Raw genomic sequence first — 16,183 nt, forward strand, 5'->3', positions numbered from 1 at the left:
ATATGTCTGGATCAGGGGGAGGTTCAGCGGAAGGTCCGTTGGGAGGTATATACTTGCCCTGGAGATGTCAGTGGCAGTGCGACCACTCTCCTATGTGGACAGTAGCTATTTCCCCAGGGACTGAAGTTCCATCGGGGACCCGGGTATGGGATAGTGGAGGTAAGGAAAAGCCGTCTTACCTCCTGATGTAAAGCCTCTACACCGGGACCTTTCTGTCATGAATACCATGTACTGTCACGGCCCCTTTTATTCTCCAACATCTCCGGTTTGTTTGGGTATTTTTTTTCGAATGCCACGCACTTCACCGCGTTCATGCCGCATTCATGCCGAGACAGCGCCAATAGTACTGTAGTTACCAGTGAAAGTTTGTATACAGCACGCCGCCCATAAAGTTGCACGCATGCCGCCCATTATGTTACAGTAGCTTGCTTGTGTACCTCTAATACAGACCTCACATAACTGTGAGACTTTAATGTTGAAAACAGTTGAAAACAATTAAATAAGCACAGCGCTAATACTGTACAATGCACGCGGCCGCGGCTTTAAATGCCGGAACATGCCGCATGAAACACTGCATCTGCCCGCGGTTTTAAAAGTCGCGCTGAAATGGCCGCAGGGGGCTAAAGGCGGCCACCACTGTAATTTGTTCTAAATAAAGCCTTTTCTATTTTTGCACCTACTGGCACCCTTTTTTTTTTTTTTCATTTTTCCATTCGTGGATGATCTGGATTTAGTTCGAGTGCCCTGGAAATTGTTACTACAGCTTGGCTTTATTGAGCCTGTTACTTTATCCAGGAAAAACATACAAAAACAACAAAATAACAAACCCCTATCCCTGTGTAAGGGCTAACTTACTTCCCCAGACCCTATCTGCAGGACTGGAGGGATATTCCCATTACCAGCCTATCACCCCAAAGTCTCAGGAAGTACCTTAAGCAGGTGGCCCTCCATGTCAGTCTCTGGCAGGTTCCTGGGTCCTCTGTGTCCAGGAAATATAGGTTTCTGGGTGTCGGGATGTCTTGATCTCAGCACACCTTTGTGCTCAAGACAGTGTCTGTGTGCAGGCTTCTCTGCTATCCTTCTGTCAGCCCAAATGTGAGCTAAGGAATCCCTCTCCTGTTTCTCACATCAGGCTTTTCTCAATAGTCCTAATCAGCCAGGTGGAGTCTGATTGATTGCCTGTCTGCAATTAACCAGCATGCTGCTGGATTTAGAGGCAGTTTCTCTCAAACAGTGATAAGTTCCTGTTACAGGCAGTCAGTGAGAAATATTTAAGGTGGGTGAGGGCTTTAGATACAAAAGGGGTATAGAGAAGACATCCTTGAGCAGAATGCAAGAGTCAGACAGGTGTATAGCGAGAAATTAGGGCTTAAATGTAAGGAGGGGCAGAGGAGGGTATAGTGGGAGATTAGGGTGAGATGTAAGGAGGGGCAGAGAAGGGTATAGTGAGAGATTGGGGTGAGATGTAAGGAGGGGCAGAAGCGTGTAAAGCCTTAAAAGAGAGGAGAATTTTGTAAGCAATACAGGATTTGATAGGAAGTCAGGAGAGGGATTTTGGGAGAGACGCTGAGACAGATTTAGGAAAGAGTAGTGTGATTCTGGCAGCAGCGTTTAGGATAGATTGTAAGGGAGACAGATGAGAGGCAGGAAGGCCGGACAGCAGGAGGTTACAATGGTTAAGACAGGAGAGAATGAGGGCCTGCGTTAGGCCTCGGCCATGTTACTTGCTTGCTGGCGGAAGCGCGCTGAGGCGCGCTCCCGCTCAGCACTGAGCCCCTACAGCCGCAATTAGAGCGGCTTTAGTAGGGGCTCACCTGCGCTTACGCGCGCTTGCGGAAGCGCAGGTCTTGGGGGAATTTAAAATTCCCCCGCTTGCCGGCGAGACAGGCCGGTCACGTGAGCGGTTCGCCCAATGAGGGCGAACCAGCTCCGTGACGTCACTGGCCCGCCCCCGGCCAGTGACGCGCCCGCCCCCGGACCGCCCCCGGACCGCCCCCTGACGGCTGCTGAGAGCGCTTGCGGTAAGCAACCGCAAGGCCAGGGAAAGCACCCGCTTTCCCTGCGCCTCAGCGCGCCTCAGCACGCCAGCAGGGACCGTGGACTCGGCCTTACACTTTTAGCAGTAGAGGGACAGAGGAAAGGGCGAATCTTTGTAATATTGCAGAGTTAAAAATGACAGGTTTCAGCTATATTGTGAATGTGAGAGGAGAATGGGAGGGGGGAGTCAAATGTGACCCTAGGCAGCGTGCTTATGCTAGTGGTGTATGATAGTACTGCCAACAGCAATGTGGAATGGGGCAAGGGGGCAGGGGGGCGAGACACACAGCCAGAGAGATGCAGATAGTGGGGTGCAGGGGTTGATAGACAGAAACAACTGATGAAAAATAAGAGTATGCAGCGGACATTAGAGGGGATTTATCCTTTTCAAATAATTAATGTTAGCCAAAGAGATATTGCCGGGCACATTGTGGCTCCACGGTGCTGCGGGCTTTTGTAGCCTCGCCCATGGAGAGTTACTTAAGTTTCACAGCTGCAAAAATGGGCAATAAACAGCAAGTGATATGTCAAAGAAATACAATTTCCCTCAGATTCAAGTAAATGTAAGTTGGCTTTCCTTTCAAATGGGTAATTTTGGGCACACACAAATTCTGGAAACCACCAACCTTGCCAGGAATCTCCCAAATTCCAATATCTTTCTCGGGAGAGGAGAGGGAGCGGTTAAAACGTTCATTTGTGAATATTTGGATTATTTCCAACAGGAGTTCTGCACCATTTTGTCTGTCCTGGAACCAGTTTGTGTATGTCTCCCTGTCCTGTGATTCCTGTTATGTTACCTTCCCCTTGCTCTCAGCATGTTGCCTAGCATGTTGCCTAGCAACTCTTCCTCTGGCTGAGTGGTATAATCCAGGACCCCCTGGCTGTGGCTTCTCTCTGCCCCTTTTCCTGCACGTCAGGTCATATCCCCTTCCTCTTTTCAACCTGCAGCCTTCAGGAACTGTCATGTCCCCCATCTCCTGGTAAAGTTGAATATCTTTTACCTGTCCCTGAGTAATTGCACCAATTACAGTCCCGCCCCCCAACCCCCTTTTTTTTTGCAAGTTGCTGTCATTGTTTAATAAAGCTTACTGAAGAATGGAAGGACTTGGTGTGAAGGGGAACGAGTTAAGCTGCCTGCCTCTCCCACTTGCCACAGTGCGCGAGAGACAGAATATTGACACTTACTCCACATTTCCTGCAGGACCTGATAATGCAGCGAAGGTAAACTTTGGACAAAGACAAATCGCAACGTAGTTGTTTTCAATACAGTGTCATGAGCTTAGGAGGTGGAGTAATCATATGTCCATTACATGTCAAAAGGAAGACAGAGAGCCCGTACATCGGAAAGCCAAGCATGCAAAGTGGGAGTCGTATCTCGTAATCTCTTTTAATCAAAGCCTAACAAAATCAATCCGTGCATCAGAGACTATTCGAAAAAGCTGCTCAATATTTAAAGATTTGAGGATTCTCTGATGACCGCTGATTGCTGCCTTTCTCAACAAGAAGCGGCTGGATTTTAGCCAATCCAAATATTTATCTGCAACTTGGGACTTGAGGTTTCAGTAACTCGAACATTATGTTTTTTTGCTCTCTGCATAAATGGAGACACATCCAGCAGGCATATTTTCAGAATGAGTGATTGGAGCGTTAATTTTGCTGTAGCAAAAATCAGCAGCTTCGTCTATCTGGTCACAGTATGTATGGGGTGAGATGCTAATCAGGCGTCGCCCGCTGTGCTCTCAGGAAGACGGCAAATCCTGGAGGAATGCCGATTCTCACAATCTCTGGCCTGGTGTCAACCTGACATTTGGGAAGCAGCAGGAGTCATTGGAAGCTGGTGGACACGTAATCGTTGGGGGGAGAGAGAGGATTAGAACGGGTCTATAACAGGGGTGGCCAACTCCAGTCCTCCAGGGCCGCCAACAGGTCAGGTTTTCCTGATACCCCGCTTCAGCAAAGGTCGCTCAATCAGTGACTCAGTCGTTGACTGGCCAACTCCAGTCTTCAAGGGCCACCAAGAGGTCAGGTTTTCAGGATATCCCTGCTTCAGCACAGGTGGCTCAGTCAAAGACTGAGCCACTGATTGAGCCACCTGTGTTGAAGCAGGGATATCCTGAAAACCTGAGCTCTTGGTAGCCCTTGAGGACTTGAGTTGGTCACCCATAGTCTATAAAATAAAGACTGTTGTTAGTCAACCAGGAATATCGGAGTTATTCCTTTTAAGAAGTGATCAATTCTTAGCATAGCTTAAATGTATTTGTTTTTCTATATGATTCCTAGCTACGCACGAAAGTACTTTATCTAATGCCCCTATCCAAACTTCCGTGAAGACGTCTCCCTCCATGCTGCAAAGTTGAATATACAGTATCGCCATAAGTGTCTGTCAACTCACACAGTGGTTACGCTGCAGGCAAGGATTCTGGGCAGTGCCATGCAAATGAGTACAATGGGCATGCCAGTTTCAACTTCCAATTAATTGGACAACCTGAAAGTAGACCATCGCTGTGCTAGAGATAGCTATTTCATCCTTTTGGACCCATGAGTTTGAGGCCAATCACTTCTTCTGCATTGTAAAGCCGAATGTTGACACAATGAGGTTATGGTAGGGGCAATAACCCTGCATAGTATAAAGCAGGGGTGCACAACCTTTCCCCGCTGCACCCCCCTGCCTGCTCTCCACTCCTGCTTGTACCCCCACACCCTCCTTACCTTGTCTTTGTATTGTATTGTATGTCTTTATTTATAAAGCGCCAAAAGTGTACTCAGCGCTTCACAAAGAATACAGGGAATTATAATAATACAATAAGTGCAGCAAAATCAGACAATAGGAAAGGAAATCCCTGCCCTGAAGAGCTTACAATCTAAGGTTTGAGGGGAACTTACAGAGACAACAGGTGAGGGAATAACTGCTGTAGATGGCTGTGCTTGGCTACAATGGGTGGTAGGAGTGACTGGGTGTGGGACAATAGCCATGAGTGCAGGCTATTGGGATGCTTGATTTGTGGAGTGAGTTTTAAGGTTAGTCACTATTAAATGAAAAGGTTGACACTATTTGCATGGGAGGAGATGGCAGTGAGGCATGAATGAGAGCAAGTGTGTATGTCTGGCTTCAGGGAGATCCCCAGCAGCAGGGAAAAGTAGATAAACGGTGTGAATAGAAGATTTGTGTGGGTGTTTTTTATTGAGGGGTAAAGAAGTTGTTGGGAGAGAGGTGTATAAATAATGGCGCAGTGGGGAAGTTGGAGAGAACAGGGACATTCACAAAGGAGTGAGGAAACAGTAAACAGAAAAGTCAATAGGGAGGGTATAGTGAGATGCAGGAGGAGAGACTTCCCAGGTACTGGAGGATAGAAAGAGTACAAATAATCACAGTGTTTAGAAAGTAAAGTTATCACAGTTGCAAAGTTGTTGTGTCGAGTCCAGATCTTCCTCAATCTTCACTTCCAATTTCAATTCCAATGTTAACTCTGTCCAACACTTACAAATTTGTCAACAGATTGCATCCCGTGGCGGGTTTTTGATTAATCTGCCTGGATTGAAACTGGAACAATCCGTCGATAGATTTTGAATGGAAAGCTCGGGACATTCTGGGAAACGGATTTTGACAGTTTCACCCCCATCTCTACGCATGCGTGTATCTGCATGTCTTTCCCAGGTCCCCAAACTGGCCTCACTCACCCGCGTGCAAATACAAAGTATTTAATATGGTGCTCTTCTCTGAGCAATTTATAATGAAATCTTAATGTACCATAAATCCCACAACAATAATGAATTTCAGTGGATAAAGTGCATGGTACTCAGTGAATATAAAAACAATTTGTGAGAACACAACAAAACTAATGCTGTGATTTCATTAAAGTGATGTCAAAAAGGTAGAAATAAATAGTGATTCATTCACCTGCATGTCGTACTGTGGGTTAGCTGCACACAAGCATGCTGGGTAAACATGCAAATTTGCATACTTGACACTTCCCTTTCAGCTTCCGATCCCTTTTTGCATTCAGCTCCATATAGATGAATGTAGCTCAGAGTAGGAGATGGCATTCACATGTCCTAAAGGATAAGACAAGCAGATCACAGCTATTAGACGGGTGAATCTGCCCAAATCCGTTTCCCGGATTTTCCTTAATGTTACCCCCAAAATCCGTTTTGCGGTGTAAAATCCGCCATTGGATGTAACCCATGCACTGATTTGTAGAATGCAATTCTTAAGAATCCGTTAACGGATTGCTGAGTCTGCGGATTGGATTCTCCGAATCCATCCACAGGTCGCGGAATCCGCGCAGCGTAGTGGTAATAATAATTTAAAAAATCGCAAAACACTCTGTGACAGTGATCCGCTGAAATCCGCGGACCAAAGGAACCGGCTAATCCGCTGCAAATTCGCCCCCAAAATTCGTCCAACTCTAATCACAGCTATGCAATCCTGCCATCTGAAATGAGAGACTGCTTCTACTGGGACCTCAAAAATCTCTACACTCACGTCTGATTCGCCAGGTTTTCTACACAGCAGCTGGAAGAAAGGTGAGCAGCGTTCCAGGTGACGCCGAATCTAGAAGGCTTGAATTGTATTCCACCTTATCCCTTCTGTCATTCATTTAGGTACAGTATCAATAATAACATCCCATGTCATGCTTCCTTGTGACTTCTCCACCTATATTAAACCATTTGTTTAGATGTCATTTTGAACATTGGGGGAATCCTTAATGGAGAAGGATTTAGGAGTGCTTGTAGACAGCAGGCTTAGCAATAGTGCCCAATGTCATGCTGTAGCTGCAAAGGCAAACAAGATCTTATCTTGAATCAAACAGGCAATGGATGGAAGGGAAGTAAACATAATTACTGCACCGACACACTTTATTCGAGCAAATACCCAGTATGTACCTGGCAGATACCTGGAATGCGCCACTCCTCACCTCTGACAAGCCCCGTTGCATTTGCCTTCCCAGCCTGGGTTCATGCCTGGCTGATGGGCGGCTGATCTGTTAAATGATAATGATTAGGATTTAATAGGCTGCAATGCTTCGCGTGTCTACCAGATGGCATAAATTCATGAATTGTAATGCAGTATATATATATATACTGTGCAGTATTGCAGCCAGCGGGAATAAAATGCTTCAATCCCTGCTTGGAAAATAACTCAATGCACTCGGGCAGAAAACAGTCACAAACCTCAATACACCCGGGTATACCTGAATTCGTGGGACTAGCCAAGCTCGAATAAAGTGTGTCGCCAGTGTATGCCTCTTTACAAAGCATTAGTAAGACCACACCTTGAATATGGAGTACAATTTTGGGTGCCACTCCTTAGAAAAGACATTATGGAACAAGAGAGAGTGCAGAGAAGAGCCACCAAATTAATAAAGGGGATGGACAATCTAACTTATGAGGAGAGGCTAGCTAAATTAGATTTATTTACATTTAAAAAAGAGGCGTCTAAGAGGGGATATGATAACTATATACAAATATATTCGGGAACAGTACAAGGAGCTTTTAAAAGAACTATTCATCCCACGGGCAGTACAAAGGACTCGGGGCCATCCCTTAAGATTGGAGGAAAGGAAATTTCACCTGCAGCAAAGGAAAGGGTTCTTTACAGTAAGGGCAGTTACAGTGTGGGATTCATTAGCCATGTATCTGTGATGGCAGATACAATAGATTTGTTGAAATAAACATTGGACATCTTTCTAGAAAGGAAAGGTATACAGGTATATACCAAATAAGTAGACATGGGACGAATGTTGATCCAGGGAGTAATCTGATTCTTGGAGTCAGGAAGGAATTTATTTTCCCCTTATGAGATATCATTAGATGATATGTCACTAAGTTTTTCGTTTGCCTTCCTCTGGATCAATATACTGTAAGTATAGATATAGGATAAAGTATCTGTCTCTAAATTTAGCATAGGTTGCACTTGATGGACGTATGTCTTTTTTCAACCTCATCTACTTTGTAACTATGTAACCATTCTTTACAAAATAAACAATAGAATACGTTATTATATATTGTAATAGAGAAAGTGCAAATATACAGTATAATATAATTAATGCATAGGAAAGGGAAGACCTTCCCCGGAGAACTTACAATATAATGACGCAACATTTGTATGACTAGGGCCAAACTTACTAAATAGTGCTGAGCCTTAATTCACATGAATTCACATTGAGTATTCTAGACTTAAGATATGCTAAGGCTTTATTAACTTTATCCCTGAATATTCCAAAAAAAATCATGCTTTAGCTTTAATATAGGCATATGGATATGGCTTATTGAGGAGGACAATCAAGAATATCGTGAATGCGGCTAGAGATACTGTTTAATGTGCACCAACGGCAGTGGCTTTCACTCGTGAGGAAATGTAGTTCCAAGTTCTGAGCAGCTGTATTTGTTCTTGAGAAGTGTAGATTCATTATTAGTTGTGTACCTTCAAGGAGATCAACCTGAAACTTCCTTGCTGGTCTCTTCTCCTAGTGTCTCTTCTCCACTGGTCTCTTCTCCTAGTGTCTCTTCTCCACTGGTGTCTTCTCCTAGCATTCTTTATACTCTGGTCTCTGCTCCTACTGTCTTATCTCCACTGGTCTCTTCTACCATTGTCTTTTCTCCATTGGTTTCTTCTCCTAGTGTCTCTTCTCCTCTGGTCTCTTCTCCTATCGTCTCTTCTCCACTGATTTACTCTCCCAGTGTCTCTTCTCCATTGGTCTCTGCTCCTAGCGTCTTGTCTACCCTTGTCTCATCTCCCAGTGTCTCTCTCTCTTCTCCTCTGATCTCTTCTCCTAGTGTCTCTTCTCAACTGGTTTCTTCTCCTTGTGTACTATAACTAGAAGAGGCCTGTGAGAACCTGAAAACTCTGTACACTATAATTCCACCTACAGTAGGAAGAAATTTCATGTAAGTCCCATTAGAGGTTGAACGAATCTATGCTTCTGAGAGGAAGAAATCTTGTATAAATTATGGGGATGAGTGGATCAGAAAAAATATTTGGGCGTAGAGCCAGTCTATTAGAGTATAGCAGTGAAAAGACCAAAGGACGACATCCACATTTGAGCCAAATTGTATGTGAACCCCACTTAGTTTTCAAGATGTTTACCTTTTTATTTATTTTTTGCCCACTGCTTGGATCTCCTTCATGTATATTAATTGGCTGTAATTTGATGTTTCTATGTTAATTGTGATATTCTGCAAATGTGACCAAATTGTGACATTAAAGGGTTTGGGATGTTTATAATTCTAAGTATCCTGCAGAGATCAGAGGATATCTTTCAGTCATAGACAGCAGGAATACTTCTCATAAACAAAGTACAAATCCAGACACATCCGTGCCATCAGTTACCGCTTGAGTTTTCATTTCAGATGCGTTTGTACGGCTTTGTACCTGCGTAGGAGAGACTGTGAAGCCATGGCAATGTTTATTGGCTTTCTATAGAGAGAACGGAAAATAAAATTGTCTGTTACACAGCTAAACGTTTAACAGGGCGGAAAGACTTTCAGATTATTGAAACAACTCTGTGATGTTACTTAGTAAACAGCATGGGGATTCTTTCTTTTTTTTCCAGTGTTTCTCTTATCAAGCCATTAACCATTTCATACTTGGACACAGCTGACACATTCTGCTGTAAGCTTATCTCAGAAATGAAGATTTCAATTGATAGTTTAGGTTGAACTCATAAAACACCCCATTGCAAATACTCTGACATATTACTGTAAGAGGAGAGGTAGTCTTGTGGTAATGGCATTGCATTTGACATGGGTAAACCTGGTTCCAACTTCTAAGTCAGCTTCTTTTGACCATTGGAAAGACATTAGGAAAATTGCACCTGTGGTGCCTGATACCTTCCGAAATTGGTTTGATTGTATATTATTATGAAATATGGCTCTGTTGCAAAAGCAGGACTAAATAGGTCCTGGTCCATGTGACGATGGAGGAAAGACCATACCTCAAGGTTATCAAATTGTTTGCATACAATGTCTGCCTTGGGGTAGATCCACAGAACTCTGTCATTTTGGGCCCAAATGATGCGCGTTACAGAAATTGGGAAGGGACGCTATTATTCATCTTATTAACGGGTATCCTCAAAGCTTATGTGATGCAAAGAAAAAGTCCATTCGTCTAAGTACCAGCGCTAATAACGAGGATGATCATATCTCAGAGATGCGCTGTGACGGTAGGGGCAATGAGGCTCTTATAAAAAAGGTTAAGCCCAGCCATTGCCCCTAATCCTGTACAGGATTTCCCTGCAGATCCATCCTTCTGTGACTCACCTGGCCCAAAACACAAGTATTTTACAACTGTATGGGGGGAGGGGTGTTGCATCAGACATTGTTAGTGTGGGGAGGGGTGTGTACTCGGGTCTGGGGAACTGTGACTCTGACAGCAGAGCCATTTTTCAGCCCAGACTGTCATCCATCTCCACATAGGATATACGGATATACTGGAACCTGAGATTTGGGTCTTAGCCCCAACTGACTCATGTCCACGTGGTCAGTTTTAATTTCCCCCTCTCCTTAAGCCCACCCCTGTGGGATGTCTTGAATCACTGTCACCTCCCACGGACCTGATTGGTCCATCACAGGCGAGCCCTTGCTCTGTGATTGGCTGATGTAGCTTGCTCTGTGATTGGCCCATATAGCATCTGTGCACTGATTGATCAGCATGTAGCATCCATTCTCTAATTGGTTGGTAGCCATCCTCCATAGTTTCAGATGCAGGCCGAGGTCTATGAAAAGCGCTTCCAATCTGACTTCCAGTGTTCATTCTGAACCTGCCATGGAGGTGGACTAAGCAGTGTGCTCCGAGGCAGTGCCAGAGACACCTGAAAACGAGCTGAGCGGGAGATTTGAAAGTGCTTGTGTGCTGTGGGACTATGTGTTGCCGGAGGACTTTTGAGCAGGAAAATTGAAAGTGCTCAGCCACGAATTGCACCAGGTCTGGGTGGTCCCAATCCCCCACAGGAGTGGAAGCTGCGCCGGATAAGCCATTTCAGTGGTGGCGGTCACCTAGGACTACTACGATCTCCCCTATATCCCCTATTTTGATTGAAGGAGGTAGGAGAGAAGAGGAGCACAGCTCACAGCGTTAACAAACGCAGGGAAATAAGGGCAACTCCAAATAGGGATAAAATATACATTAGCCTTTAATGGTCAGTTTAGGCAGAAAAACAGGACCACGCACCAACGCGTTTCATCCCTCAGGACTTTCCCAAGGTGTAAGGAGAGACACAGTGACAAACTATTTATCCGAGAAAGATTCGCGCCAAAACTAGCTACTCGTGACGTCATCAACATGCGTCCCAAGACGGAGTCGCATTATTACTGCGCGGTTCAATACTGAATCACGCTCGTAACAGAAGAGGTTCACCGAGTGCCAGGATTGGCTATCGGTAGAAAAAACATATTGAATAAAAAAACTTTAATAATAACATTGTTAAAAAACATGACGAAACACCATATAACAAAGTAATTACTCTGAATATAGAAAAAACAGATAAACAACATTGCTACACACCTCTAGAACAAAAGAGAATTAATATTGAAAGAAAAAAGAGAAAAGAAAGAATAAATAAAATGTATGTGTAATGCAAAGGATGTCAATACGTAATTGAAAGGTATAAATCAAAAGTATTATAAAAGAATTAAACTGAAATACCTATATTTTTGACAACCATCACATATAACATATATCAGAATTAAGTTCCAAGAGGATAAAAGGACCCTCCGTCCTATCAACTTATATCTAATGGAGATCTCAGTCACCTGTTTCTAAACATTTTTCCAGCTGTATTAAGGGAGGTTCTGATAATTTTTCCTTTCAAGGAATCGAAATAGTTGCCCCCCCTAGATAGGGGTGGCAACAGGACCCTACAGTTGGATCGCCGTGAGGCATTCTGGATCTTTACTTTAAGGACCAGAGTGCCTCACGGAATGAACATAGACTGGGATCTCACTCATTTTTTGTAATCATCCTTGTAATTATTTATACACATATTTGTCTGGGGTACTTCCCTTATCCTTCTTTTGTACTATCAGAGGAATAAATATATTTTGTTCTTTACTATAGTTAATCTATTATCATTAATACAATATCTCTGGTTTGATAGTTAGACTTTTTACAATATAATCGCCTTACTTCTCTTGATTCCTGTAGATCTAGTTTATTTTTCATCCTTAGGGATAGACGATTTTTGCTGTGACTCATGACTGTGTCATTGACGTGGTTAGCAGGCTTGGCATTATTTGATCAAAGGATGTATACCAAACGTCTCCTTTTTTCTTATAGGTATTTACACCATACTGTACATATATTTATATTCCCCATTGATTGCTATCCCAAAGGGAGAAGCGCAGGGATTCACTTTCTGTTTTGCACATTTGTATGGCCATTTCCTTCACTAGCTGCATGCTCTTTACATGGAGAAGCGCAGTGATTATATATTTGTTTTACATATTTTTGTCTTACCCTTGATAGATATGTGCATATGTAGGCATATTAGACGTGTGTGTATATATATGTATAGTTTTTCTTAAAAAGATACCTTTCTATTTTCTGTGTGGTTTCTGTATGGGCAAATATGTGTGTCATGACTCTATTGATTAGCATATCAGCTGATCTTTTAGTTTCTTTTCTCTCTTTTTTTTTTTTTTATTCATATTTGTAATTAATTGACACACATACTTTCCTGTTGTTGATAGGACGGAGGGTCCTTTTATCCTCTTGGAGCTTAATTCTGATATATGTTATATGTGATGGTTGTCAAAAATATAGGTATTTCAGTATAATTCTTTTATAATACTTTTGATTTATACCTTTCAATTACGTATTGACATCCTTTGCATTACACATACATTTTATTTATTCTTTCTTTTCTCTTTTTTCTATCAATATTAATTCTCTTTTGTTCTAGAGGTGTGTAGCAATGTTGTTTATCTGTTTTTTCTATATTCAGAGTAATTACTTTGTTGTATGGTGTTTCGTCATGTTTTTTAACAATGTTATTATTAAAGTTTTTTTATTCAATATGTTTTTTCTCCCGATAGCCAATCCTGGCACTCGGTGAACCTCTTCTGTTACGAGCGTGATTCAGTATTGAACCGCGCAGTAATAATGCGACTCCGTCTTGGGACGCATGTTGATGACGTCACGAGTAGCTAGTTTTGGCGCGAATCTTTCTCGGATAAATAGTTTGTCACTGTGTCTCTCCTTACACCTTGAGAAAGTCCTGAGGGATGAAACGCGTTGGTGAGTGGTCCTGTTTTTCTGCCTAAACTGACCATTAAAGGCTAATGTATATTTTACCCCTGTTTGAAGTTGCCCTTATTTCCCTGCGTTTGTTAACGCTGTGAGCTGTGCTCCTCTTCTCTCCTACCTCCTTGGATCTCTCTTCTGAGGACTGCACGCCGACGAATCTTCTTACCTGGAACCACATCAGGAAGGTAAAGGGCACAGCCCATCAATTCCTACCTTCCTTTGCTGGACTGTTCTGTATTGTTACCCCATGGGTGGTTCAGAGGTTCAGTGGAGATGAAGTTTTGGGGTAGCCGTGTGGGCACCACCAAGTCCCTGTTTTTCACCCTGGGAGTTTTATTCTTACCTACATACACTGTTCCTGGATTTTGGATTCATATAAATGGAAGTTATATTATTTGAGCTTATTGTGGTGATGCACCAATATACCACACAATCTATTTTGATTGAGGATAGCTCTGTTAAAGCTGCAGTCCAAGCAATATCCTACGTGTGTTTTTTTTTGTTTTTTGTAATAAATCTGTACTATGAGGAAATACATGTAGCATAAAAAAAAATTCTGAATGACATTTTAAATGTATTATAATGTAACAAGCATTTTTGGTTATTATAGCAAACATGTACAGAGTCTCATCCCTTTCCTCTTCTGAAACAGACTCTAGAACACTATTTATACTGCAAGAACAGATATAGGATAAAGTATCTGTCATCTAAATTTAGCATACAGTAGGTTGAACTTTGTTGAACGTATGACTTTTTTCAACCTCATCTACTATGTAACTATGTAACACCCCTTTTTGAGCCCTGCCCTCTCTCTAGCAGTGCACCAATTGTATCTAGTGACTGTCTGGTCACATGATCTTCCTCACAGAACTTTGCATCTTTGGTCCCCTTCTGCTGCACTGACAGCCATTTAGTGAACCCCCGAGCCGAATCTTCACCAATCGATCACAGGAGAATGGATCGATCGGCAATTTAGCTAATTACTTATTGTGTGGATTGTATTGATGGACATTTTTTTTTTAAAGGCTGCTTGGACTGCTGCTTTAAGTGATTTTGTGTTGTGTTTGCCGGCTCCGGATAGAATAAATACTCTTTATTTGATCTATGTGTCCTGTCTGGGGCTTGGTCCCGTGAAAGAGTTCTGATCTTCCGTGACAGGCGCACTGGTCAAATTTTAACGCATGTGCTAATAACGCATTTCTCATGTGCGTTACCAAAAGCTCATGCAAATCTTGTTAGAATATTGAGAAATGTTTACACATTCAATATTTCCGTTATTTAGTGTCCTTCCTTCATATATTTTAATTCTACATTAATAAAAATTATGGATATACATTTTTGTACACCCATACTTAATACAATCATTATTACATTATATACCATATTAGTCCACACACACATATCAAATGAATCACTAAAATCCATTATATAGTTTATGATGTGTTTCAGATATTTATATGATCCCTAATATATATATATATATCTTTGTATAACACATGTAACTTTTTGGAATGAAAGGGTTAAGTCTGGTACTTACTACAGGCATACCCCGCATTAACGTACGCAATGGGTCCAGAGCCTGTATGTAAAGCGAAAATGTACTTAAAGTGAAGCACTCCCTTTTCCCCACTTATTGATGCATGTACTGTACAGCAATCGTCATATACGTGCATAACTGATGTAAATAACGCATGTGTAACAGGCTCTATAGTCTCCCCGCGTGCGCACAGCTTCGGTACAGGTAGGGAGCCGGTGTTGCTGTTCAGGACGTGATGACAGGCGCATGCGTGAGCTGCCGTTTGCCTATTGGGCGATATGTCCTTACTCGCGAGTGTACTTAAAGTGAGTGTCCTTAAAGTGTACTTTGCGTTTAGGCTATTCCTAGAAATAGAAATTGGATGTTGCCAACGCCAGCTTTTGGAAGGTCCTAACTAGCGTAGCGTTATTCCTGTGCGCTAACATGAACAGAGATCTGAGGGGCGCCGTTGTTAGGTAAACTGCTCATTACCATATGATTTGCATATGCGTAATCCAGACTTCCGTTAAATGTTAGCGATCCGTTATTTTTCCGGTGAATGCCAGGACATGGTAGTGCAAAGGACCTTTGGGGATACAAGTTACGGATAACGGTACGTAAAATGCCGCTAACAGAACGCTAAAAATGTAACGCGCTTCTTGTGAATCTAACCCCTAGGGTCTATAAAAAGATAGATTATATACTGTTCAGGGTAAGAACTATATGTCCTAATACTTCTCAATAAACAATGGTACACTTATTTCATCATTATCTGCCCTGTACACTGAAAGTACTATATGAAAATAATAGCCCAACAAGAGATGAATCCAGAGAGAGAAATGTTTTCCTGCGCTGCATTTCGCATTACTGGAATATGTCACTGGAACGCAGTCATGTTGGCTTCCGTGGAAGGAAAGAGGGGGGACGGGACACGAACTTCGAACAGGATTCCAGCAGAATGAATTCCGCACACAGAATGTGTAAGAAGCTAGCTTGGGAAAACGTGTGTCTTGTAGCTATCACATTTCAGCTCTCGGACTGACACAATGTATATCTAAGGAATACACTTTAGTTTACTTTAGAGTACAGTATTTGCAGTAATATATTAAGTACAGGCAACATGTTATTTCCCTTTAGAGAAGAACCTGCCATTATTTCCTACCGTTCCATAATAATATTTATTCTTTTGTGACGCTGTACTAGAATTTTGGCAGGTACCTGCCCCGAAACGTTTGCAATCAAATCATGGCGCCTAAGACACGGGGAGAGAAAGGGATTTGCCCAAGGTCAAAAGGACAGCTGGGCCTGGAACCGGGTTCATCTGCTTCAAAGGCATTGTTCTTACCACGAAGTTACTCCTTTTTCCGGCACCGCTATCATTGCTACAA

This window comes from Ascaphus truei, chromosome 21, assembly GCF_040206685.1.
Source record: "Ascaphus truei isolate aAscTru1 chromosome 21, aAscTru1.hap1, whole genome shotgun sequence".
Classification (NCBI taxonomy): domain Eukaryota; kingdom Metazoa; phylum Chordata; class Amphibia; order Anura; family Ascaphidae; genus Ascaphus; species Ascaphus truei.